This window comes from Pelobates fuscus, chromosome 3, assembly GCF_036172605.1.
Source record: "Pelobates fuscus isolate aPelFus1 chromosome 3, aPelFus1.pri, whole genome shotgun sequence".
Lineage (NCBI taxonomy): Eukaryota > Metazoa > Chordata > Amphibia > Anura > Pelobatidae > Pelobates > Pelobates fuscus.
Genome location: NC_086319.1, coordinates 418,229,038 through 418,254,229, shown reverse-complemented (window position 1 = coordinate 418,254,229; position 25,192 = coordinate 418,229,038). Strand labels below are relative to the sequence as shown.

Here is a 25,192-nt window from a genome sequence, read left to right as displayed (position 1 = left end):
TGCTGTGGTGTCCTCCCAGTGTAATTAGTATATCTATTGGCAAATGGTTTAACAAATTACCTGGGGTCCGCCAAGTGCTGGTCACTCTTATCTCTGGAATTTGAGAATCCAGCAAATAGCTGTACCCTGCATCACACATCTGACCACTTACACTGAGTGGGCATCAGGGTACTCCTGGCACCATGACATTCTACATCAGGCTGTAGTGGCTAGGGTACTTAGAGTGTTCTTTCAATACTTTCTAACAATATTAGATTTCCACCAAATCAGTCTCTTGTTCAAGTTAACAGGTTAATTTATTCCAAGCAATATATTTAACCACACTGAACAGGTTAATTTATTCCAAGCAATATATTTAACTACACTGAACAGGTTAATTTATTCCAAGCAATATATTTAACTACACTGAACAGGTTAATTTATTCCAAGCAATATATTTAACTACACTGAACAGGTTAATTTATTCCAAGCAATATATTTAACTACACTGAACAGGTTAATTTATTCCAAGCAATATATTTAACTACACTGAACAGGTTAATTTATTCCATGCAATATTCGACTATTACGAATAGATTAATTTATTCCACGCAATATTTAACTAAATCGAATAGGTTAATTTATTCCAAGCAATATTCAATTATTCTGAACCATATGATCAACAACAATGTCCCCCACATGGTTTTAGCATGGACAACGTGTTAATAGCTGGGCTGCAACCCTCCAACTCTCCTAGTATTTAATAATGATAGTGTCTAAGATGGAGCAGCCATAGGGCGAGCTTTTGTCAGTTTTCAGTGGCCCTTTAGGTAGGGTTATGTGAAATTTCCCCTTTTAAATGGAAGACGATATAGGATAATTCACTAGCAAGTGAGCTCTGATGAGGTGATAATCACAATATGTGCATCAAAACAGCTGAGCGTAAACCATTCTTCAATTTGTATTTTTTTCAATGTGGCTTTTTTTTAGCCCATTTTTGTAAGTCAGTATTCCGGTCACTACAAATTCCTGTTACTGTTAGTGAATAAACCCATGTACCAGAAATTGTGGAGAAATGACAAAGGAATTGTAAATTGTAAATTGTTGTGAATGAGGGTTGCCCTGCCTCGGGCAAATCACAGAAGTCAGCAGCGGCGTGGGGGCTAAATGGAGGTGGGTGTTACATGAAGAGTAATACCCAAGAAAGCTCGGAACATGCGCTGGAACGAGGTATGGTGAGTACATCTCAATATTGTACATTGAATACACTATGTATCTCTATGATAAATGATGCATTCAGTGTGATGGGGGGATTTAGCTGAAGTGGAAACTTAAACAACAGGTTCACTTTAATCACTCGATCTGGTTACATCCCGGCCATTGGGCCGATTCCTCTCCTATAATAGCAATTATAAGTTATAAGATCCTCCTAATGTGAAGAAGGTACTTGTGGAAATTAAATCAGACAATTTATTTGCCCTCAATTCCTTGCACACCCATCCCTCACTTCTCTATCTAGTAAAACGGCAAGGGTGACACATTACAGGATTTTACAGGATTACAGCATTTTAAAAATATATTTATATATTTAAGCTCCTTAAAGTGATTGTTTTTGATCGTGAATGGGAGGAGGGGGGGATGATGGAATGTCTGGGCACTGTAGATGTTTGAGAATTATGATTCCCATAATGCAATACCTCTCAAATAAATGAAGTACCAAAGTTAGTCACTGGCCTGCAGAGAAAGATGATGCTGGGTAACGGCTCCACCAATGTTTCCAGGCATCTCCATCAATATATATATATATGTAAAGTCCCAGTGGATACAGTTATAAAGCAGTCACGCAAGTTGTTTCCATAATAACAATCACTTAATTCATTAAATCATTACGTTGGTGTCAATATGATGGCTGACTGGAGTCCTATTTTGATTGTCTGACAATTTTTTAAAGGCATCACTCAGCTACACCGAATTATACTTATTCCAAGCAATATATTTAACTACTCTGAACAGGTTAATTTATTCCAAGCAATATATTTAACTACACTGAACAGGTTAATCTATTCCAAGCAATATATTTAACTACACTGAACAGGTTAATTTATCCCAAGCAATATATTTAACTACACTGAACAGGTTAATTTATTCCAAGCAATATATTTAACTACACTGAACAGGTTAATCTATTCCAAGCAATATATTTAACTACACTGAACAGGTTAATTTATTCCAAGCAATATATTTAACTACACTGAACAGGTTAATTTATTCCAAGCAATATATTTAACTACACTGAACAGGTTAATCTATTCCAAGCAATATATTTAACTACACTGAACAGGTTAATTTATCCCAAGCAATATATTTAACCACACTGAACAGGTTAATTTATTCCAAGCAATATATTTAACTACACTGAACAGGTTAATTTATTCCAAGCAATATATTTAACTACACTGAACAGGTTAATCTATTCCAAGCAATATATTTAACTACACTGAACAGGTTAATCTATTCCAAGCAATATATTTAACCACACTGAACGGGTTAATTTATTCCAAGCAATATATTTAACTACACTGAACAGGTTAATTTATTCCAAGCAATATATTTAACTAACTGAACAGGTTAATTTATTCCAAGCAATATATTTAACTAACTGAACAGGTTAATCTATTCCAAGCAATATATTTAACTACACTGAACAGGTTAATTTATTCCAAGCAATATATTTAACTACACTGAACAGGTTAATTTATTCCAAGCAATATATTTAACTACACTGAACAGGTTAATCTATTCCAAGCAATATATTTAACTACTCTGAACAGGTTAATTTATTCCAAGCAATATATTTAACTACACTGAACAGGTTAATCTATTCCAAGCAATATATTTAACTACACTGAACAGGTTAATCTATTCCAAGCAATATATTTAACTAACTGAACAGGTTAATTTATTCCAAGCAATATATTTAACCACACTGAACAGGTTAATTTATTCCAAGCAATATATTTAACCACACTGAACAGGTTAATCTATTCCAAGCAATATATTTAACTACACTGAACAGGTTAATTTATTCCAAGCAATATATTTAACTACTCTGAACAGGTTAATTTATTCCAAGCAATATATTTAACTACTCTGAACAGGTTAATTTATTCCAAGCAATATATTTAACCACACTGAACAGGTTAATCTATTCCAAGCAATATATTTAACCACACTGAACAGGTTAATCTATTCCAAGCAATATATTTAACTACTCTGAACAGGTTAATTTATTCCAAGCAATATATTTAACTACACTGAACAGGTTAATCTATTCCAAGCAATATATTTAACCACACTGAACAGGTTAATTTATTCCAAGCAATATATTTAACTACACTGAACAGGTTAATTTATTCCACGCAATATATTTAACTAACTGAACAGGTTAATTTATTCCAAGCAATATATTTAACTACACTGAACAGGTTAATCTATTCCAAGTAATATTTAACTACACTGAACAGGTTAATCTATTCCAAGCAATATATTTAACCACACTGAACAGGTTAATTTATTCCAAGCAATATATTTAACTACACTGAACAGGTTAATTTATTCCAAGCAATATATTTAACTACACTGAACAGGTTAATTTATTCCAAGCAATATATTTAACTACACTGAACAGGTTAATCTATTCCAAGCAATATATTTAACCACACTGAACAGGTTAATTTATTCCAAGCAATATATTTAACTACACTGAACAGGTTAATTTATTCCAAGCAATATATTTAACTAACTGAACAGGTTAATTTATTCCAAGCAATATATTTAACTAACTGAACAGGTTAATCTATTCCAAGCAATATATTTAACTACACTGAACAGGTTAATTTATTCCAAGCAATATATTTAACTACACTGAACAGGTTAATTTATTCCAAGCAATATATTTAACTACACTGAACAGGTTAATCTATTCCAAGCAATATATTTAACTACTCTGAACAGGTTAATTTATTCCAAGCAATATATTTAACTACACTGAACAGGTTAATCTATTCCAAGCAATATATTTAACTACACTGAACAGGTTAATCTATTCCAAGCAATATATTTAACTAACTGAACAGGTTAATTTATTCCAAGCAATATATTTAACCACACTGAACAGGTTAATTTATTCCAAGCAATATATTTAACCACACTGAACAGGTTAATCTATTCCAAGCAATATATTTAACTACACTGAACAGGTTAATTTATTCCAAGCAATATATTTAACTACTCTGAACAGGTTAATTTATTCCAAGCAATATATTTAACTACTCTGAACAGGTTAATTTATTCCAAGCAATATATTTAACCACACTGAACAGGTTAATCTATTCCAAGCAATATATTTAACTACTCTGAACAGGTTAATCTATTCCAAGCAATATATTTAACTACTCTGAACAGGTTAATTTATTCCAAGCAATATATTTAACTACACTGAACAGGTTAATCTATTCCAAGCAATATATTTAACCACACTGAACAGGTTAATTTATTCCAAGCAATATATTTAACCACACTGAACAGGTTAATTTATTCCAAGCAATATATTTAACTAACTGAACAGGTTAATTTATTCCAAGCAATATATTTAACTACTCTGAACAGGTTAATCTATTCCAAGCAATATATTTAACTACTCTGAACAGGTTAATCTATTCCAAGCAATATATTTAACTACTCTGAACAGGTTAATTTATTCCAAGCAATATATTTAACTACACTGAACAGGTTAATCTATTCCAAGCAATATATTTAACCACACTGAACAGGTTAATCTATTCCAAGCAATATATTTAACTACACTGAACAGGTTAATCTATTCCAAGCAATATATTTAACTACACTGAACAGGTTAATTTATTCCAAGCAATATATTTAACTACACTGAACAGGTTAATTTATTCCAAGCAATATATTTAACTACACTGAACAGGTTAATCTATTCCAAGCAATATATTTAACTACTCTGAACAGGTTAATTTATTCCAAGCAAAATATTTAACTACACTGAACAGGTTAATCTATTCCAAGCAATATATTTAACTACACTGAACAGGTTAATCTATTCCAAGCAATATATTTAACTACACTGAACAGGTTAATCTATTCCAAGCAATATATTTAACCACACTGAACAGGTTAATTTATTCCAAGCAATATATTTAACTACACTGAACAGGTTAATCTATTCCAAGCAATATATTTAACTACACTGAACAGGTTAATCTATTCCAAGCAATATATTTAACTACACTGAACAGGTTAATTTATTCCAAGCAATATATTTAACTACACTGAACAGGTTAATTTATTCCAAGCAATATATTTAACTACACTGAACAGGTTAATCTATTCCAAGCAATATATTTAACTACTCTGAACAGGTTAATTTATTCCAAGCAATATATTTAACTACACTGAACAGGTTAATCTATTCCAAGCAATATATTTAACTACACTGAACAGGTTAATCTATTCCAAGCAATATATTTAACTACACTGAACAGGTTAATCTATTCCAAGCAATATATTTAACCACACTGAACAGGTTAATTTATTCCAAGCAATATATTTAACTACACTGAACAGGTTAATCTATTCCAAGCAATATATTTAACCACACTGAACAGGTTAATTTATTCCAAGCAATATATTTAACCACACTGAACAGGTTAATTTATTCCAAGCAATATATTTAACTACACTGAACAGGTTAATTTATTCCAAGCAATATATTTAACTACACTGAACAGGTTAATTTATTCCAAGCAATATATTTAACTACACTGAACAGGTTAATTTATTCCAAGCAATATATTTAACTACACTGAACAGGTTAATTTATTCCATGCAATATTCGACTATTACGAATAGATTAATTTATTCCACGCAATATTTAACTAAATCGAATAGGTTAATTTATTCCAAGCAATATTCAATTATTCTGAACCGGGGAAGGGATTCAACCACAGTTATATTAAAATGTTATTAAGTGCAAGCCAGCATGGCAATTTTCTCACATGACAGGAGGCTTCAAATTTTGCATTAACTTCTCCAATAGCAGCAAAGAACATATAAAAAGAAATAAGAGAGACAAGAGACAAGCAGAGTATATATCAAGCACCTCCCACTGAGGCACTTCCTCTTTCTTTGCTGCTCCATCACAAGTCAGGTCAGAATATTGTGTGTCTAACACTTTGCAACTGGCTTGTCTTGTTAATATTATTGTGTCATTATTTTATTTTTACTATTATTACTTTTATTGTGTTTCTAGTAAGTTTTGTATGTATTTCTTTGGGAAATTTAGAGATATCTTGCACCCTTCAGGGGTGCATGAAGGTTTGGTTTTTCCCCTATTCCCTTTCTCAGTTTTTTTCCCTTTCCTCACAGGTTCTGCTTTCCGGGTTATACCGACGGTTTAAAATCCGTATACCCCACACTCTCTGTGGCTGCGCTCACCACTTTTGGGGAGTCCTCGCGGCACGGTGCGCTCACTCTGGTGAGCGTAAAGCACCTAGGAGGCTCTCCTAAGTGGCCAGACGTTCGTCTGTTTGGGACGTTTCATTGCGTTATGCGTTCGGTGAAAAATTTCCCTCTTAACATTCGCTGACTTTCCACGAACACACAGTTGTTTGCGGGCACCAGCATTCGCATAATATCCACCGAACGCGACTAAAACAAACCATTTGCATTCGGTAGTTTTGTTCCCATTGTTTCATATATATTTTCGCAAACGTTTGTTCATGAACAACAGCATTCACAGCTTAGCACTGTTCGTTTTCTATCTCCTCGTTCGGGAGTTTTTTTCCTGCGAACAATATTGCGGATTTGCATGCTTTTTTCAGTGGCCATTTTGGATCTGGCATCGCGAGAGTCCCGGCGGCTATTTTAAACACTGAGTGTGTATTTAAAGTTATTCTATGCGGACATTTTTCTCAGTGCTGTGTGGAAAAACTTGTGGAATTGATTTAATTGCCTGCTTACTACCTACTGCCTGTCTCAGGGACCTGCTATAGGTTAGTAAACCTTTAAGGGCTCAGTTGGTCAGGTTATTACCGAGTACTCTGGCTTGGGGTGAGCCCCCATTTATTAGTGCTGCTGAGCGGAGCTGTTCACACAGTCTCCTTGTTTCTGGGTGACCCCCAGAACTTTGTCTGCCTATACATGGGCCTTATATATACAGGCCATTTGAAAACCCGGGTGGTCCCTGCTGACTATCTGCCACAACGTGCCTATCCACCAAAAGATATTCACTGATTTTGGGTTAATCCAGTGCCTAACATGGAAGAGTCCCAGATGTCAACAGACCTGCAAGCCCTTATTAATGCGGCAGTGGCCGCTTCAGTTGAAAAGGCATTAGCCAAGGCGCTACCAGTCACTCAGGACCCGAAAAAAATCTCTCCCCAAGCGCTGTCAACGAGAGTCGAGAGAATTATCAGATGATTCGGATTCATCCTCCAAAGAACACTCCCGCCCGGCGAAACGCCACTGGAAGGGCGAAGGGCCTAAACCATGGGTAGTCAACCTGGTCCCTACCGCCCACTGGTGGGCGGTTTGGGATTTCAGGTGGGCGGTGGTAGGTTCTGCAGAAAACTCCCAGTGGGCCTTGATGGCCGTGGATCAAGGCCGGCAGTGGAGATCTTTTCATCTCTGCTGCCGGCCCATGCAGAGTCAGCGTTGCTGTAAGCCCTCTCGGGCTGGTGAGGAGATCAAAGATCTCCCTCACCGGCCTGCTGGCACTTAGTTCCAGTAGAGGGAGGGAAGGGCCTGGGAAGTTCTGTGTTCCTCCCGCAAGCAGGCTAGTCGGAGCTTTGCCGTGTTACCATGGCAACGCTCCAATACAGTGCCTGCTTGCTGGAGGACAGGAGAGTCAGCCTGCAACCAGAGGAGCTGCAGGCTGAAGTGAACATGCCACCACTGGACCACCAGGGCTTGCAGCACTATGTCCCCCCTCCATGGTAAAAGAAAGAAGAAGGGAGGGGGAGACATTAAGAAAGATTTTCACATCTCTCACCTACACACAGCATAGACCCTATGCACCCTTCACACACTACACCCATTATCCAAACACACTGCATCCGCACACAGACACACTGCCCCCTCACACACACACTGCCCTCCTCTCCTACACACTGCACTCCTCACACACCACACCATTCACACACACTGCCCCCCTTACACACACACTACACTCCTCACACACACATACTGCACCTTTCCACACACACACTGCATCCTTCACACACACTTTACCTCTCTCTCTCGCACACACACACACACACTACACCCTTCACACACACAAAAAGTAGAATAGAAAATAGAAAAAAAAAGCTTACAAAAAACCCTCCTTTCTAAAAAAAAAAAAAAACGCACATGCGCTTTAAAATTTGTTACTGTGGCACTGGTGGGCGGTAAGGAAATGCTACCACCAACAAAGATACAAAAGTGGGCGGTAGGTATTAAGAGGTTGACTACCCCTGGCCTAAACGAAATCCTAACAAAGGCAAAGCTCCCTAAAAAAGGGTAAACATGTGCAACCTGTGCCTCAGAGGGTTTATGAAGGTATCAGATGCATTATATACCTGAACGACATACTTTTGTTTGGTCAAATACGACAACGACTGTGGAATTGTGGAAGTGTTGGAATTCCTGGGATTCATCATAAATCGCACAAAATCAGCAATGATTCCAGCTCAATGTATACAATTTCTGGGATTCAACATCGACTAAAGGTCCTGTACACTTCGACTTCCAACAACAAAGGTCTCAGCAATCTGGAAAGAGATTCGCAGGATCCTCCATCCTCCCACTCGAATGTTAGCACGGATAGTGGGTTTCCTATCCTGCTCCATTCAGGCAATATTTCAAGGCCCGCTACACTATCGTGCCATGCAATGCCTGAAGGCACGTTTCCTCAGGCGAAACCCCTCCTACGACCAACACGTTCCCTTGACAGAAAAAGTCCGACAGGAACTTTGGTGGTGGCTCGATTGCATGCAAGCCTGGAATGGACGTCCATTTTCGTCACGCGTCTGGATTTCGTACTGGAATCTGATTCCAGCCGATGGGGCTGGGGTGCCAATGATGGACAACTAGCCACAGGCTGGGTATGGATGATGAAGGAGCTCGCTCTCCATATCAATTGGCTATAATTGCTGGCAGGGGCCTTTGCAATTTGAAGCATGACGAAGGGGAAAACCGATTGCTGTATCTTACTGCGCATGGATAACGTCACCACGGATTGATATATCAACCATCTAGGAGGCACCCGCTCCCAAACATTGGCAGATCTCACGAAGGAGATCTTCGAGTACTGTCTACCACGCAACATAATACTCATGGTGGAACATCTGCCGGGTGATATCAACATGATGGCAGACTGGTTCTCCAGTTGGCTCCCGGATCCAGAGAGTTCGGCAGTGGATGCATTCCTACACCTACCCGCAATTTGTGATGATCGCAGGAATACTGCACCACATCAGGTTGCAGAGAGTGACGGTTCTCCTATTGACCCCCTCTATGGCCAAGACTACCATAGTTCCCAGACCTCCTGGCTCTATCATGCGAGGACTCTCCCCTCCTCCCATTAGGCCAAACAATGCTCAAACACCCCATGGGGAACGTGCATTCGATGCTCCGAAACGGACACTTATCTTTGGTGGTCTGGACTCTTTCAGGGGATCATGGTGCACCGAATTATCGGTGGAGGATAAAGACATCCTCTAGGATTTACGGGCTCCAGGAATTAGGAAATGTTACCTCTCGGCTTAGCTCTCATGGTCTAATATGTGTGTGGGACGGGATCTCGATCCCTTTACGGCCTGTGTCCCCTCCATGTTGAATTTTCTGGCATCTCTGTTTTCGAAAGGTAAGTCTTACCTTTCTATCAATGTGATCCGCTCAGCCCAGGTTCTCCGATTCCTAAAGGACAGGCCTTCTAATGCTCATCTGTCCCTGAGACAATTGTCGGCCAAGTTAACTCTCTCCTTCCATCGATTTTCCGACGTTCGAGCTTTGGATGCAGACACTTTTTCCTTTTCTCCGGAGGGCTTCAGATTCTGGGTATTGCGATGTACAAATCGGATTCTACATAGTTTTTTTTTACCCCCTTTTTTCCATCGGAACCCCAATTGTGTGTGGTACAAACTCTACAGGCTTACTTAGAGGCTACAGCCGCATTAAGGCCTATGTCCTCTCGTCAATTGTTAATCTCCTTTGTTAAACCACACGGCCCGGTTTCAGTTACCACTTTGTCATGCTGGGTTAGGTGGCTTTTATCTTTGTCCGGTATCGACATGCCATTTGGCGCACATTCGGTTCGGGGTGCAGTGGCTTCATCTGCCTTTGCGACGGGGGCCTCTATTTTTTTATTTTTTTTTATTCTTTATTTTATTCGTGCTTAGAATAACAACAGACGTGCAAGGCCACAACAGCCGTTGCAGGCATAGTATCAGCATTTCAAATTGTGGCAGAGTAGACAGCACATTTTTTTTTTATATGAGGTTAGAGAATGACAAGCTATAAAACATATGCAGTGAGTAATAGACACGCAGAGAAATAAGTCTAACTAGCTATGAGACTTCAGTAGGTTACAATAAGTATGCTAGTACTTGTAGTTGCCAGACTATGAAACTTCAGCGGTTAATCTGTAGAATAGTAGGCAGCACATTTCTATATCATAGGTTAGAGAATGACAAGCTATAAAACATATGCAGTGAGTAATAGACACACAGAGAAATAAGTCTACAGAGCTATGAGACTTCAGTAAATTACAATAAGTATGCTATTGCATGTAGTTAGCTAGCTCTGAGACTTCAGTGGTTAATCTTCAGTTGTGATAGTAATGTTACATGTTTAATAGGCTAGAACAGTGCTTAGACTAGTCTGTGGGCATCTCAGTTTATGCATATAAAAAAGGGAGAAGAAAAGCCAGACTTAAGAGTAAGACATGTAGGCGATTAGGCAGGTAGGTATGTTATAAGTATAGTAATAAATGACAGGCTACCTAGAAGCACGTCTTATGCATGCCGGAGTGCAGAATGCAAGTGTAAAACAATTACATGCTGTGAGTGTTACTCAGAGTCCTCTACTGATGAAAAGTCTCTGCTCATGGGGTGCCACGTGTAGCCGGTGCCGTTTGGAGCCTTTGGTGTGTAGATCTCTTTCAGCCATAGGTTTGGTGTACCAGGGTACCCGGTCTGTTTCCAGTCACTGGATGCTGTTCTCTAGGCTGGTACTCTGCTGGGATTTTACAGCATATGACGATCTCCTCGGCGGCAGGGGTGTAAATGGTTGCTTGACTGCTGTTTCACCACGTGTCAGTAAGCCCCGCGGAGTGGTGATAATTGCGGGCAGCCAGCGAATCGGTGAGTCGGCATGTACTTTGCACAGAGGAGGGAGAAGGCCTCTGAGACTCCAGCCATAGCGGTGGTGAGTATCGTGTTTAGATTCGAGGCTGTATGCAGGTGGTCTCTGTGCCATCGCACATGACCTCCGCCATCTTGGTTACAGTGCTGGGGTTGCGGGACTTGGCGGCCCAGCTACAACGCCTCAGGTGCGTCTTGGTGTTCAGGTCCAGAGGGTGAGGACCGGGATCACCCCCCCGGTCCAAAAAGGGGGGGGTTTGGGGCCAGTTCCCCGCAGGGCCGACTCTTGGCTGGGCGCTGATCGGCAGGCAGTGGGGCAGCGGCCGTCTACCCCGCTCTCCTCCTGAGTAGGCCTTAAAGTGCCAATGAGGAACCCCCCTCCTGGGGACTGAAGCCCGTGTGGCCAGCCTCTCCCTGGATCCAGGGCTCTCTGCCCGCTGAGGGCCACCAGTGCTGGACGGTTTTCTGCCCAAAATTGCATTGTTTTAATGCCTATTTAGGCCTAGTTTGCAGGAGCTGGTGTCGAGTGCGACCGTCCAGCTCGGCGGTCCGGCCCCGCCCCCGGGGGGGCCTCTATTTTAGTGGCAGCTGATTGGTTGCGGGAATCCACTTTTCGGCCCTTTTATTTTCGGCCTCCTCCGAATGCCGCGCTCTCCCTGTTGCAATAGCATTAAAATTGCAAAATATGAATATAGGCAAGTATCTCCCCCCCCCCCCCTTTTGTTGTTTCTTTTCCCTCCCTTGACTTTAGGTTTCCGGCTAGGGATCACATGGGGGCCTTATGTACAGTCTTTATTTGATTTCCTGGTTAAGAGATTCACATGTATGATATACATCTCTTTGTGGGTGCGATTAGTCATTATTTCATATGGTATAATTGTGTTTGTGAGTTAGACTGGGTTGGCTATTTATTACATTTAACAAGTATTGTTACCAGTTATCCAGACGATGGTTGCTCATGTATTTCACAGTTACTTGCTATACCACTAAAACATTCAGCTTAACCCCTTCAGGACGGAGTCAATAGTGCACGTTCTGATCAAAACAAAACGTAAACAAAAACTGGAATTTGCGCTATATGTCTGTTCACCCGTAGTTCCCCTCTTTCAAATTATATGCACCCACACTTATTATATATCATTTTGTTCAGGAGAAACAGGGCTTTAATCTATCATTAACTATTCAGATATGGAACATAATTTATTATGAATAAAATTAAAAAAAATGTGAGAAAATAAGATTTTTTTTTAAATTTGCATTTCCGTCTGACATTTTAACTGTGAATGTCATAACACTGTTAGGTTTTACTGGAAAAAAAATGCACATATTTGTAATCAGCGATGTCTCACGAGTACAACAGTACCCCCTATTAACAGGTTTTATGTTGTTTTGGAAAGTTACAGGGTCAAATATAGAACATTGCATTTTCAAATTGAAATTTTCCAGATTGGTAATGTTACCTTTGAGACGGTGTGGTAGCCCAGGAATGAGCATTACCCCCATAATGACATAGCATTTGAAAAAGTAGACAAGCCAAGGTATTGAAAGTGGGGTATGTTTAGTCTTTTTTAGTAGCCACTTAGTCACAAACACTGGCCAAAGTTAGCGTTCATATTTGTTTTTGTGTGAAAAAAGCAAAAAACGAATATTTGGCCAGTGTTTGTGACTAAGTGGCTACTAAGAAAGACTGGACATACCCCACTTGCAATACCTTGGGTTGTCTACTTTTGCAAATGGTCTGCCATCATGGGGGTAATTCTCATTCCTGGGCTACCATACGCTCTCAAAGGCAACATAACCAATCTGGCAAATTTCAATGTGAAAAAAATGAAATGCAAGCCTTATATGTGACTCTCTAACTTTCCAAAACACCATAAAACCTGTACATGGGGGATACTGTTATTCTCGGGAGACTTCACTAAACACAAATATTAGTGTTCTAAAACAGTAAAACATATTACAACAATAATATAGACCATAAAAGTGCTGTTCGCTTGTAAAAAATGCGAAAAACGTCACTTTTACTTAAAATATCATCGTTGTAATACAATTTACCAGTTTGAAACACTAATATTTGAGTTCAGCGAAGTCTCCCGAGTAAAACAGTACCCCCTATGTACAGGGTTTATGGTGTCTTGGAGAGTTACAGGGTCAAATATAGTGCTTGCAAATTACATTCTCTGCACTTTCTCCCTGTGTTGTCAGGCATGTCAATCAAATTTTAATTAATCAAATCACATAATTACGTTAAAAGATTATTTAAATATACACGTAGAATTTTAATATATATGCATTTATAGGTATTTAAATTCTACGTGTATACTAATGTAATCTTTTATGTAATTATATGTATTTATCTACATATATATATTTGCGGTTATTTGTATTTTATAGATAGATAGATATATATAGAATGTCATTCTAAGTGTATTTTGTTACCGATATATATATATATTAATAACAAAATACAGTTAGAATGAAATTACATATACATATATAATTTATATTAAATTTTGTTTCAATATTTTATTTATTTATTTTATTATTTTATTTATTTATTATTTTAATTATACGTGTTTATATATAATATATATATGTACATCTATTATATATATAATATATATACATATTATATATATGTAACGTCATTCTAAGTGTATTTTAATATTAATATATGTACTTATATTAATATTAAAATACACTTTGTATGACGTTACATATATATAATATGTATATATATATTATATATATAATATATATACATATTATATATATATATATAAAAATATATTTAATTTATTTTTAAACATGTTTATTTTATTTTTTTTACACCTCCTACCAGCAGGGGGACTGTCTGATATTTCAAACAGTCCCCCTGCTGGCAGATCCATAGCCAGCTATAGGGGGCCATGTGATCGCTCTTTGAGAGCGATCACATGGCCCCCGGGGGCCTCATTTGCCGGAAGTGGGCTGCCTGGGCTCTCAGGCAGCCCCCCAGAAGAGGATCGCGGCGGAGGTAAGTACACCTCTCTTCCTGGGGGCTTAAGCCGTTACGGCGTACCATGCCGTCGCAACGGCTTTAAAGCCCATTTAATGCGTGACGGCATGGTACGTCGTAACGGCGTTAAGGGGTTAATGCTACATGACACGGCTTCGGATGTACTCTTGGGAAGATGTTTCTGCATCCGACTGTCGTATGGAGTCTAGAGGGACAATCTCTATTCGTTAACACTGTTGGACGTTTCCTGGTTCGGTTTACGTTTATTTGGACTTGTGATGTCGATAATTTTCAAGTGCCTCAGAGGGAGGGGCTTGATACATACTCTGATTGTCTCTTATCGATCATTACTTTTTATATGTTGCTATTGGACTAGTAGAGGAAGTTAATGCAAAATGCTCGCCTCCTGTCATTATTAAAATAAGATTATTAGTACACTACAGCTAGCATAATCTTCAAGTTAAAATCAGCATCTGTAAGGAAAACTCCCACTGCCACAATAATTTCAGCTCATTGAAGTTATTATAAGGGCAGGATTGTGCGATCAATGTCTTGCCTTTAGGGGATAAACTTTTATTCCAGTGGTTTAACCTAAAAGTTGGCCCTCCAGCACAGTATGAGGAAGGACGGCCGCTGGTGTTAGGCCCAGGATACCCAGACACCCCTACCCCATAACAACTTCAATGAGCTGGGTGACAGTGTTCCTTTAACAACAACGCTGGCTGCAAGACAATGATCCTGCATGCAGGCACCGCGCACTTAGCCAGTGTTTTGTTCATCAGCCAGAGCTTCATCAGTTCTTAGAGCACGCTCTGGACAAACCCAAGAAATGTGGCAATAATTCCTAGAGAAAACAATAACATTGCAAACATTTCTATTACTCTGATAACCAAAATATAAACAGCTATCCCCTGGAATCCCAGCTAAAGGCAATTACAGCTAGCTCTCTAACTAGGCACCAGACACATTTTTCAACAGGCCCAGCACTCCATTAGGATTACATAACTCTACATTTTACCCAAAGGCTGTGTTAATGTGAAAACTGAATATACCTCCTAGGACCAGACCAATTATTTTTAACTCTTCCAAAAATGTAGCCCTCACAGAGAAGTCCCATTACTATACAGACATGGGGCCGCCTTCTCCTTACTGCAAAGAGAACGCTCCCAGACTCACCAACCACACAATTACCATCCGGAGCTACCGCATCCTCCGTGGCAAGCTTTGTGGCAAATGCATTACTCTGAAAAACAAACACATTACAGAGAATTGCTCTAAATGGGCACCAAAAACTTAATGTGAATCATAAACTCGGCAGGTTTCACCAACTTGCTCTCTATATGTTCCAAAATCAAGTATTTATTCAATTAACAGTGAATTGTATAGAAATGGAAATCAACCTGCATATTTAGACCAATGTGGCCAATTGGTAAAAATGTCCAATCTCCGTTCCAGTCACAGCTTGGCTATTGTTTGGACATTTGAATTGCAGTTCCTAACCATTTGCTGTTTAGTGAATAAACCCTTTGCACATGACGTTTCTAGATTCCCAAACCTTTTGGTTCCCACTTGCTGTGCGCAGATCTCTTTCCTGGGTATATACGTGCTCTTCCTTCCCCTGAAAGGGAATCTTGGAGTGGATCCTCATGCTGTCACACAATCTGACATCCCCCAAACTAGGCTCCTTGTGCAGGTTAACCTGTAAAAAGTACCCTGCGTTTGTAATAATTAGTAATGCAGACATTTGCAAACATTTCCTTTTTACTCTCCCTCACACATGCTCTGTGCCATCATAGGGGAGTTATTGTACAGCAATGTGCAAGCTATACAACTCCTGAATAACCTGTCCTGTACAGTTTCTCTCATAGATTTCTGGCATACTCCATAGTATGTAACTATAACCCACCCAGTAGATGCATTACACCTAGCAGAATGATTTAATTCAACTTTTTCATGAATGAAAGTACTTGCAACTGATGAGCTACATATCTCAGAAACCTCAACCAACCATTTTTCATGCACTCCTCCGCACATTGCACATTGGACAGTGGAGGGTGCAAGTTTCACAGCCATGGAAGTTGGGGTGATCAAGAGTGAGGTTAATGTTATTATTATCATTATTAATATTATGCCATTTATATAGCGCCATCAAATTCCGCAGCGCTTTACAATGGGTGGACGAACAGACATGTAGTTGTAACCAGACAAGTTGGACACACAGGAACAGAGGGGTTGAGGGCCCTGCTCAATGAGCTTACATGCTAGAGGGAGTGGGGTAAAATGACACAAAAAGGTAAGGATAGTATTAGACTAGTGACAGTTGCAGAAGAGGAATCAGTCAGGAGCTATTAACAGTTTAATTGATACGCTTTTATGAACAAGTGGGTTTTTAACGATTTTTTGAAGGAGTGGAGACTGGGTGAGCATCTAACGGAGGAGGGAAGCGAGTTCCATAGGAACGGTGCAGCCCTCGAGAAATGTTGAAGGCGAGCATCAGAGGTGGGATGCTTTCCCTTCTAGCTGCAAAGGCCTATTTATTTTTTTAATCCATTTTTTTATTTGTTTGTTTGGGAATTTTGACAGTAATATTTAAGTTATTCTCTAATTCAGGGCTGAATTGTAAGTTCAGAGGAGCGTGCAAAATTCACGCTCTGAATTATCTTAAATTATTTTCTCGATTTATGTCACCTTGATATTATTACGTGTAAATAATATGGATATTTATATATATATAAATATATATATATATATTACAATAAAATTTGTAGAAGCAAAAAACTATCAGGAGTTTCTGATGTATGGGTCAGATGTGCAGAATTGTTTTATGGGATATGTAGTCTTATGCACCCAGCCCATAGGATGCCTTCGGCACACGTCCCAGCTGTAGGTATTCTGTTATATAAACCAGTACACTATGGGTCATTGCTTTATAGAAATCAATTAAAGGAAGGAATAACGACATGCATAGAAAGTTTTCATTCAGAGGGTTACCCTTAGTACTGCATTTTTGGAATATGCTGGTACCATATAAATGAAATAGTAATAATAATTAATAAACTGTCTTCAACCACATTCTTATGAATGGTCGTACCCAGACAGCATCGTAACGGGTGTTTACATCTACCAGAGCAGAGATTCCCCCACATATTCCCCTTCAGCAACTGAATCCTGGAACTCGAACGAAGAGGAAGTGGTTTCAATATTTATCCCTCTCAATGTTCCCTGTGTACCAGGCCTGGGCCACATAAAGAGACTTGTGTAGAGACATAAACAGGCTGTGTATACAGTGTTTATTGACGGGAGTTAATTATGGCCGTAATGGGCTCTCTGTGTGAGAAGGGAGGATTGATGAAAGGGTCACATAGGGGGACAGAGATGGGGAGAAGAGGAAGCAGAGGAAATGAAAAGAGAAGACAGTATAGAGGGAAAAAACAGGCTACCCCATACTTATATCTATCTATCTATCTATCTATCTCTCTAACTATATATCTATCTATCTATCTATCTATCTATCTATATGTCTGTCTGTCTGTCTATCATCTACCTATCTGTCTGTCTATCTATCTGTCTATCTATCTATCTACCGATATCTATCTTTCTGTCTTTCAATGCATATGTTTGTCCCTCTGTCTGTTCTTCTCTCTATACCAGCCCTGTTGTTGATTCCTCTCTTTATCAATCCATGTTTCTAACTATTTGCCTGCCTATGGGCATGTGTCTAATTCTCTCTGTTCATTGCATGCAGCGATTTCCCCTGACCAAACTGACCCCTCTCCCCTTAAGTCTGTCTTCTCTTCCTCACAACACCCTCCACTCAGTATCTGTTTATATATATATATATGCAGATGTGTAATTATATGTTGAGGAAACCCAAACTATGCCTGGAATTTAGCAAACAAAGAATAATCCAGACTCTGAGATATAAGTTACTGCAGATGTCAAACTATCTGTCTAAATTATTAGATTCCAACGAAACAATGTGGGGGGGAAGAGGGGGCGAGGGGGAGGGGAGAGGGAGTCGTGCGTCAGCCACATATTGAACCATTAAAAAGCCATTTATATTTTCAAAGATGTTATCCCTAAATTCAATGAGGAATTTAAAGATTGGACAAGCTGACAGAGTCCTGCACAAAGTCCCAAAATCACCCTACAAGACTTACTAATTATAACTTCAGGATTGCCTCCCAACACTGTGCCAACACAAACTGCTAACCAACATTGTGCCCATAGACAACACTTTGCCAGCATTGTGCCTACTCATGCCAACACTGTGCCAATCAATTGATTTAAAGGATACTGGTGAAAGGTTTACACTGTGATACAATATTTATTCTGCTGCGCGCAAACTATCCATATTGTAGAAGATGATCAGTAGCTGGTTATAAATTGAAACTGATGGATGATCAGTTTCCCTTATACTAAATATAGGGATTATATGTGGATCCATGGTCATAGACAGATGAATTGTGGATAGATCTTTATGCTTGGATAAACAGTATAAAACAACCGTCCTGTGAATAGATAATGCCAGAATGAGGGAACAAAAGACACAAGCTCCAAGTGTCCATTGTTAATCATAGAAACGTAGAATGTGTCGGCAGATAAGAACCATTCGGCCCATCTAGTCTGCCCAATTTTCTAAATACTTTCATTAGTCCCTGGCATTATCTTATAGTTAGGATAGCCTTATGCCTATCCCACGCATGCTTAAACTCCTTTACTGTGTGTCACATATTTATCCTCACCTCATGGTGTCTGTGATGGTAACTACCTTCCTGGCATTGATGGAGGTGCCACTCAGCGGCCCTGTGCTGATGTATCTGACTCTTGCGGCATTTTGATGGACGCCAGCCGCTGTGGATGCATGCCATTTTGTAACCCCATGTCCGCCCACAGTACTGACTACATCAACTTGCGTGTAACGTCACGCAAAGGACCTGCACACACATTCTGGGTTCAAAGGCCGGGTATGGCCAATCGGATCTGAAGGAGGCTTATTTAAACTCATTTTTACTTTTCCTCATTACCCTGATGTGGATTTCCTTAGTAGGTTATCCGAGAGAGTGTTCCTGAGTGTTTATTTCTGGTTATTGACTTTGGCTTCGTTTTGACTTCCCTGTATCCTTGACTTCCGACTTTCCCACATCGTTGTGTCTCCTTCTGTGTCCCTGACCTCTGCAAGTATCCTGACTATTCTCTGGTACGTTAAGTCCGGCCATTCTAAGGCCCGGTAAGACGTTACCTTTAGTCCTAGGTGTGATACAATTCTGCGTTCTGGATCAACTAGTATCCTGACACTGTGTTTACCACTTCAACTGGAAGGCTATTCCATGCGTCCACTACCCTCTCAGTAAAGTAATACTTCCTGATATTATTTTTAAACCTTTGTCCCTCTAATTTAAGACTATGTCCTCTTGTTGTGGTAGTTTTTCTTCTTTTAAATATAGTCTCCTCCTTTACTGTGTTGATTCCCTTTATGTATTTAAATGTTTCTATCATATCCCCCCTGTCTCGTCTTTCCTCCAAGCTATACATGTTAAGATCCTTTAACCTTTCCTGGTAAGTTTTATCCTGCAATCCATGAACCAGTTTAGTAGCCCTTCTTTGAACTCTCTCTAAGGTATCAATATCCTTCTGAAGATATGGTCTCCAGTACTGTGTACAGTACTCCAAGTGAGGTCTCACCAGTGTTCTGTACAATGGCATGAGCACTTCCCTCTTTCTACTGCTAATACCTCTCCCTATACAACCAAGCATTCTGCTAGCATTTCCTGCTGCTCTATTACATTGTCTGCCTGCCTTTAAGTCATCAGAAATAATTACCCCTAAATCCCTTTCCTCAGATGTCGAGGTTAGTAGGGTTTAAAATATTCTGTACTCTGCCCTTGGGTTTTTACGCCCAAGATGCATTATCTTGCACTTATTCACATTAAATGTCAGTTGCCTCAGCTCTGACCATTTTTCTAGTTTACCTAAGTGTAGTCAAAAACCACAAAAAATCAATGAAATACTGAAAATAAAATTCTCGTGGGTGATCTTATAATTAACACAAGAGTATAATTTCTCGTAGGTGATCTTATAATTGACTCAATGGTTTCATTTCTGGTGGGTGATCTTATAATTGACCCAGGAGTGTCATTTCTGGTGGGTGATCTTATAATTGACCCATGAGTGTCATTTCTGGTGGGTGATCTTATAATTGACTCAATGGTTTAATTTCTGGTGGGTGATCTTATAATTGACCCAGGAGTGTCATTTCTGGTGGGTGATCTTATAATTGACTCAATGGTTTCATTTCTGGTGGGTGATCTTATAATTGACCCAGGAGTGTCATTTCTGGTGGGTGATCTTATAATTGACTCAATGGTTTCATTTCTGGTGGGTGATCTTATAATTGACCCAGGAGTGTCATTTCTGGTGGGTGATCTTATAATTGACCCAGGAGTGTCATTTCTGGTGGGTGATCTTATAATTGACTCAATGGTTTCATTTCTGGTGGGTGATCTTATAATTGACCCAGGAGTGTCATTTCTGGTGGGTGATCTTATAATTGACCCATGAGTGTCATTTCTGGTGGGTGATCTTATAATTGACTCAATGGTTTCATTTCTGGTGGGTGATCTTATAATTGACCCAGGAGTGTCATTTCTGGTGGGTGATCTTATAATTGACCCAGGAGTGTCATTTCTGGTGGGTGATCTTATAATTGACTCAATGGTTTCATTTCTGGTGGGTGATCTTATAATTGACCCAGGAGTGTCATTTCTGGTGGGTGATCTTATAATTGACCCAGGAGTGTCATTTCTGGTGGGTGATCTTATAATTGACTCAATGGTTTCATTTCTGGTGGGTGATCTTATAATTGACCCAGGAGTGTCATTTCTGGTGGGTGATCTTATAATTGACCCAGGAGTGTCATTTCTGGTGGGTGATCTTATAATTGACTCAATGGTTTCATTTCTGGTGGGTGATCTTATAATTGACCCAGGAGTGTCATTTCTGGTGGGTGATCTTATAATTGACCCAGGAGTGTCATTTCTGGTGGGTGATCTTATAATTGACCGAGGAGTATCGTTTCTCGTAGGTGATCTTATAAATGACCCAGGAGTGTCTTTTCTCATGGGTGATCTCATAATTGACTCAGGAGTGTCATTTCTGGTGGGTGATCTTGTAACTGATGCAGGAGCGTCATTTCTGGAAGTGGGCATTCTTGCAAGTATCTAACATGCTAACTGTCATTGCAAGTATCTAACATCAAAGGAACAATCTAGGCACACAAACCATTCTATCACCTTTTCACTACTGCTTGTAGAAGCCTATGCGTCATGTTTCTGAAGCATTACTCACTATGGACTTCTGTATTTGTGAGCAGCAGAAGAAAAGAAGACGGACTGGCGCTTTGGGAATCAACTTAAGTGTTAAGCCATTCAAAGTGAATTTTGGTTCCCAGACTGTACCTTTAAATCTAGCTACTCTAAATACCAGTAACAAGCGGCTATTATATTTGCTTTTATGTTCTTGGTAGAGAACTGTCCTATTCTTTTTTTTTTTTTTTTATATTCTTTATTTTTCTTTGCAAGACAGCAGATACATATCATACATAAAAGCAACAACACAGAACGGAAATACGGTATGATGGTGTGCAACTATGTAATGTTAATGGTATTCCATGATAACCTCTTTCGTGACGACGCATTGTGCATGTGTGTCACATTCCAATGTCCATGCTCGTCCAATATGGTGTTGCCCATAATTTCCAGTCCTGATAAAGCGATCTTAAGTATCGCTGTACATCTCGCAAAGTGTTTTTAGTTTTTTAAATCTTAAAACAACAAGATATAACAAGGAACTATCGTAATGTAGTCACCATACTATGCAACTAAGGGAGTTATGAATAATCGCATTTGCATCTCTAGCTGTGCGGCAAGCCCCCCATAACCCCGGCGGCTGCAAGTAAACCCTTATGCTGGTCTCATAAGATAGTTCAAAATATCGTGATTTCAAAGGTAGGAAAGAAGGTAAGTTTCCTCGAAGATTCGAGGAAAAGGAGATATGCAGATATAAAGAGGGGAGAAAAAAGAAAGGAGAAGGGGAAGGAAAAAAGGGAGGGAAGGCGAGTGGGGATGAGGCGGATTATGGGGAGGAGGTCGGTCCGAGCAGCACCTCTGTTCCAGTAACGATAATAGGGAAGGGGGAGTGATCCCCCTCCACCAGCTATCTGTCCTAGGCGTCACTGTGAGCAATCGCTCTGCGACATAAGATACATGTGGGACGGTGGGAGTCCAAACCCCCCGACTTCGTTAGTGTGGCGGGGTTTTAATCAAGAACAATCTTGTCTGGTTACATCTCAGTCGTTAGCTATGCTGTTAACCCACGGGTCCCAGATCTTTTCGAATTTTCTGATAGTCCCCCTAACCTGAGCCGTCAGTTTATCCATCAGATATGTGTCCTTTATTTTATGTTTTGTGAATGCTAAGGTGGGGGTGTCGCTCTGTAGCCACGTTTGCGCTAAGGCTCGCCTTGCGGCTAGGGTTATTCTGTGGAGGAGGGTCTGTTCTGTTCGTGACCAATTCTCTAGGGATCTCGATAACAGGAATACCCACGGGTCTGGCTCCACCACCCTGTCAAATACATCTCCTAATAACGTCGCTATTTTCTTCCAGTATATCTGCACTATCGGGCATTCCCACCACATATGAATATACGTACCCTTCTGGCCGCAGCCTCTCCAGCATACGTCCGTCGGAACCTTTCCCATGCGGAAAAGTGTCGCCGGGGTGGCATACCATCGGAAAAGGGTCTTATACGATTGTTCTTGCTGGGTTACACACACTGAAGAGGCCGCGGCTGCTTCCCAAATTTCTTGCCACTCAGCTCCTTCTAACACTTCGTTTAAGTCCGCTTCCCATTGATCAGTGTATTTTATGGTCCCCCATTCCGAGGTGTGGGTACTCAGGTGTGCGTATATGCAGGAGATGAGTCCTCTCGGAAACTGTTCCCTGGAGCATATCTTCTCGAAGAACGTAAAGGGCATCTGTGCCGCTCGTTTGATCCTGGCAGCTCGGGCATAATCCCGAAGTTGAATATAACGGAAGTAGTCAAAGGGCTTCAGCGGGGTCCTGCCGTTCAAATCCTCGAAGGAGATCATAGACTGATTAACATATAGATGATGCAGTCTCTGCAGTCCCGCGGTTTCCAAGCCTTTAAAGTCTCGGGCCCGCATACCTGGAGGGAAATCTCTATTTCTCAAGTACGGAGTCATCGGGGATATAGCGGCAGTCAGGTCATGCTTAAGGGCGTTCGTGTCCCAGACCTTCAAGGAGGTCTGAACCGCTTGGCACGGGACTCTGTCTAGGGGTCTAAATTCTTTTGGGGTCCATATGAGGAATTGGGGGAGGTCCGGGTTCAACAAAGAGGATTCTAAGTCCACCCACCGCCTCTCGTCAGGGGGTGTATGCCACAACGCAATCTGGGCTAATTGGGCCGCCACATAGTAATAATAAAGATTTGGCAGCCCCAGGCCCCCCCTCTCTTTCGCCCTGTAAAGTATATTTCGCGACGTCCTATGTTTCCTGTTGTGCCAGATAAACCTACCGATTGCCTGTTGGAGCGGCCCCAAGCTGGATTTGGTCAAGTGTATCGGGAGGGCTTGAAAGAGAAAAAGTATCCGAGGCAAGATATTCATTTTTACCGAATGAATCCTCCCGATCCACGAAATTGGTTTATCTACCCACACCTCCAGGTCACGCATTAATTGTCTAATTAGGGGCACGTAGTTCTGTTGGTGTAGCAGGGAGGGGTCGGCTGTTAGCCAGATGCCTAAGTATTTAATATGATCCCTCACCACTTGGACGTTAAATACTCTCCCGATGTGCGTAATCTCGGCATCGCTCATCCCTATGGGGAGTGCGGACGACTTGTGGAGGTTAACCTTGTAACCGGCCACCACGCCGTAATCTGCCAATATCCTCTGCAGGGCTGTCATTGACTTCAACGGAGCCGTCAATGACAGTAGTACGTCATCGGCGAAGCCCGAGATTACGTATTCCTGTCCCCGTATCGCGATGCCCTCGATCTCTGGGGTGGTGCGTATCTTTTGCATGAGAGGTTCCAATGATAGGACGAATAGCAGCGGCGACAGGGGACAGCCCTGTCTCGTGCCGTTGCTCAGCGGGAATGGGATCGACCTCGCTCCCGTTATCCTAACCTGTGCCCTGACATTAGTGTATAAGGCTTGTATTGTCGTGATAAAACGATCCGGCATCCCGAATTGACGCAGTGTTTCGAATAGGAACGGCCATTTAACTCTGTCGAACGCTTTTTCAGCGTCCAGTGATAGCATCAACGTCGGGATCTGTAGTCGAGCTTGTCTCTCTATGAGATCGATGTTTCGTCTCGTATTCTCGAACAACTGCCTCCCCGGCACGAAACCCACCTGGTCTGGATGGACCAGGCTAGTGAGGATCGGGTTCAATCTGATCGCTAACACCTTCGCTAGGATCTTGGAATCATGGTTAATTAAAGATATCGGGCGGAAATTCTCCGGGAGGGAGTCATCCTTTCCTGGTTTTGGCAGTAAGACAATATTCGCAAGGGACATATCTCGATCCGTGATCCCCCCGTCTTGGAGGTCATTAAACCATGACTCGAGGTGGGGTACCAGTTCTTCCCGGAAAGTCTTATAGTAGCTTCCGTCGAAGCCGTCCGGACCAGGTGCCTTATTGCTCTTCAGAGTTGATATCGCTGCGTCTATCTCCTCCGTCGATATCTGGCTACTAAGGGTGGT

General features: G+C 40.6%; 1 protein-coding gene across 2 annotated transcripts in view; it reads left to right on the top strand.

Annotated features, from left to right (window-relative positions):
- The window catches only part of PCOLCE (procollagen C-endopeptidase enhancer), a 62,532-nt gene that overhangs the window by 13,906 nt on the left and 23,434 nt on the right, over positions 1-25,192 (top strand). The window lies entirely within an intron of this gene.